The sequence below is a fragment of the Cydia fagiglandana genome, chromosome 18 (assembly GCF_963556715.1).
Source record: "Cydia fagiglandana chromosome 18, ilCydFagi1.1, whole genome shotgun sequence".
Classification (NCBI taxonomy): domain Eukaryota; kingdom Metazoa; phylum Arthropoda; class Insecta; order Lepidoptera; family Tortricidae; genus Cydia; species Cydia fagiglandana.
Window position 1 is genome coordinate 13968579 of NC_085949.1, and position 4085 is coordinate 13972663.

The window sequence follows — 4085 nt, forward strand, 5'->3', positions numbered from 1 at the left end:
CATCTAGCGTCTTTCGAGCGTCGGCGTCTATATACAACTCTATGGCCGCTGCTCGACGCAACTGCGCAGCGACGTCATTTTCCATAGCGCTGACCAGACGCCGACGCTCGAAAGACGCTAGATGTGGGGGGGGCCTGACGGGGGGATAAATGTTAAATGCTTGAATTACACACGTACGACTCTACTATGTAGATTACTGGTCCAGATTATACAGACGCCCTACTTTACAGATCGTTCAATACTCGTAGAGACTGTAGGGCAACTTTTTAATTGTTTTTATATCCTCTATACTTTTGTATCTGAAAACATACGATAAATAAATATTTAAGTAGGTATGACATTTGTCAGATTTCTATGTTATAACTCTGTATCTACCTAAATATTTAAATAAAAGTAAACAAAATCTACCCTCAATTGGCTTCTTAAGCCAGTTGAGGGAAGATGAAATTATTACATGATCAAATAATGTAGGTTAAAGTCAGGTCTCAGGTCGTTCAGTGACTGATCCAGGGGGTTTTGTATTTGGTTGGTTAACCAATAAATCTTATAACTACCCGAAAAAAAAGTACAGAATGTTTGCTTTTATTTAAATACGTAAAGATACAGACTTATACATTTATAACCATTACACAGTTTTTTTTTTCCCTGTTCTTGATTAATAGTGCTCCTAGAACTCTATCCATATAGGTACGTGTATTAATTTCGTTCACGTTCTCGGTTCGTGTATTTAGTAGGCATATTGCGTCATTTAGAATGGCAAATTCTATAATAAAACGTGATTCTTCGGTATAGTTTAAGTTAATAACCGCTTAATCAATGCTTAGAACATTTTGTGATGGCACTGTCTTATTTCGCGATACCTAAACGAAGATGTACCTAGTATTTTTTGTCACACACATTTGTAGAAGTTGGGTACAATAAATGTATTTAATGAAGTTTAATACAATGATCAGTAATAAAGACAAGAGGTAGGGAAGATAGGAGTTACAATTTTAAGCAGAGTTAAAATTTTCAGCAAATATACCTATTGAACAAAAAACTGAAAAGCTATCGCTTAAAACAAATGCGCGCTTAAAACCGGTTGACACCGCCTTCATCAACATCGGCTCAGTAGCTTCGAAGATACGGTGAAATACACGACGCTATCTTACTCATTCGCACAAAGATTTACCTAAATACATATACATATATGTACCTACATTGCCAAAATCATAACCCTTCCTTTACCTTTATATTACGGCTCTTTAAGATTTTCTAGATAACAGTCAATAATTTGCTATAATGAAAGGAAAACTACAGCGTTACTTATAAAATTTCTCGAATTTAAGCGTAAACAAAGTATTCGTTTACTAGAAACCATCCACCAGATAACCAGTAATGAGCAGTGAAGAAAAAAAAGTAACTATCAGATATTTGTTCCTGAGTCATGGTTGTTTTCTATGTATTTAAGTATTTATATATTATATATATCGTTGTCTGAGTACCCGCAACACAAGCCTTCTTGAGCTTACCGTGGGGCTTAGTCAATTTGTGTAAAAATGTCCTATAATATTTATATATTTATATTTATATTATTACTATCAGCTCCTTCGACCGACGCCGGGGTCAGCAACAGCACAGTCACATCCCGGCGTTAATGAAGACGTTAATCAATAAAAAATAATTGGCACATGCATGCGTAATAGCTTTTGCTATCTCCTCGTCAGTGCCTACGTACATGTCGCCAATTAACAATGTTTGCCATATCGCCATTTTATATATTGACATGCATGTGCAATAACAAGATATGAAGTCAGTCATCACCAAGTGGAGAGGCAACGGGACGCACCCGAAATTAGCAAAAGATTTTGATTTGTGAAATATTTGGTATTTAACACTTTAAAACTCTCGCGTTTTGTACACATATTTAATTACACATACGGGTCTACCGCGACATAATTACATTGTTTTTACCTCAAATTCCGACGTTTCAGCTGAGTTGCACCACTTGTTGCAGTTGTGGTCTTTCCGTGACCACAGCAGGTGCAACTCAGCTGAAACGTCGGAATTTAAGGTAATAACAATGAAATGATATCGCGGTAGACCCATTTGTGTAATTAAATATTTGGTATTTGCTATAAATGGGTGAAAATAGTGACGGTTGTCTACAGTAAAATGTGCCATTTTTGTAATGGTGCTCTTTAACTTAACTTACACAAATCAGTCCCAGACATATCCCCTGGCACATAAGTTAAAGTGAACTAGATCAATTAGCAATTCAGTGTGGTTCGGATAAGCTACCCATGGGCCATGTCAGACAATCTACAGACGTAGTGCATAATTATTTTCCTTCGTATTTTCACGGAAACGTACGAATAAATAAGTGGCACACTCAATGTTATACCTTTTATGTATCAATCGAATTACAAATGTAGGTACGAGGGTCGCACTGAAATATTCGGGAATGGGACACTTAGAAATAACATAATAGAAAGAGGCATATAATTTATAAAAATGTAACTCTTTATAAAACTTTTAAGGTATATTTCATTTGGTTGTCATTTGTATTTAAGAATTACTGGCAATTTGAAAATTGTATGTCGAACATTATTTGAATTTTTGGCAAAGTGATTTTTCCGATCAAATTTTTAAACGGTTTTCAATATGCCCTCAGCGAACAAATAAAAGTTACAATGGGCTTCTGTTATTTTTTTATGAACTAGAGTTCATCGTACGCTCGTTTGCGGTTAAAATTAAATATGAAAGTCACTTTCATTTTATCCCATAGATGATCTTAAAGAAGCATGTCATTCCAAAGCGACGTCAAAAATTAAAATCGCATTTGTGCTGTTAATTAAAAAGACTGCCAAAAAAGTTGCATATCGGCAGATTTCGACATTCCTAAATATTCATATGACAACAGTAAAAAAATATTATATATATATATATATGTAAAAAAAACTTCAATTCCGTTGGCTACTCCACGAATTTCATACAAAACCACTAAGGCTCCAAAATCGCCATACAAAAAGGACTTTGGGATTATGAGCCGTGTGCATTACAGAATGATTACTTTCAAAAGAAAATTTATATGCGTGGTCAGTTTGAGATTAAGTATGCATTAAAATAAAGATTGACTGTCTAGATGCGACAGTATTCTCTATTCCCGACATTTTCAGTGCAACCCTCGTAGTGCATAATTGATTTCCTCCGTATTTTCTCGGAAACGTTCGTAGTCATGCTAATTCAGTCATCGTCAATACTTTTTGTACCGAGACTGACTGAAATAGCAAGACACGTTCGTGCGTTTCCGTGAAAATATGGTGGAAAATAATTATGCACTACATCTGTATTAAATTTTATCGCATAAGTACAAAAATGTTTGCGTAGCTAAAACTCCTATTTAAAATAGGAAAAAGCATTCACCCACTTGCAATGTCATTCTGTTTATGGACTATTCATATTCATATTATCGTGGATTGAAAAACAAATTCTCCGTAATGGCGATGAGCCAATTATCAAAAATAAAACTTTTCCTCATCGAAACATGCATTACCGGTATTTGGTAGCTGAGTGCAAAACTTATAAGGATGGTATAACTGGTTTTTGTATCCCATATTTTCTTGCAATGTTTTGTAATGGTGCTCCCACAAGTCCCACATTCGTTGTTACAAAATGTTAGGTACCTATATAACATCGTATTGTTCTCTAAATTTGAGTAAAATAACTTGAAGAGTATCTTTTTCATATTTTGTTATAGTCAGACCGTCTGTAATTGTGTTATGTTCACTGTAGTGATGTTGTAGACGACACTAGACACTGTAGATGTTTTATGAAAGGTTTGTCGTAAGCTTCCAAACAGTCCGTGTTAGTTTAACAAAAGTTGTTTATAATATGAATATTTAAAAAATAGATCTATAAATACAAAAATATTGCCAAGTCAAATATCACAGCCCTACCTGTATTTTCATGATTTGCAAAAATTGGCTTTACACACCGATTTCGTAAATCCGCACTCGCACGCGCACCCCACGTGGACCGCCGGGTGCGCAGAACACTTCGGTCACCTACAGTTCATCTGAACACACAATGAATGTTTACACGAT

General features: G+C 35.2%; 1 protein-coding gene and 1 long non-coding RNA gene across 2 annotated transcripts in view; both read right to left on the reverse strand.

Annotated features, from left to right (window-relative positions):
- LOC134673192 (uncharacterized) overlaps window positions 1-4085 on the reverse strand; it is a 150871-nt gene that overhangs the window by 41803 nt on the left and 104983 nt on the right. The window lies entirely within an intron of this gene.
- LOC134673162 (N-alpha-acetyltransferase 40) overlaps window positions 1-4085 on the reverse strand; it is a 43278-nt gene that overhangs the window by 9216 nt on the left and 29977 nt on the right. The window lies entirely within an intron of this gene.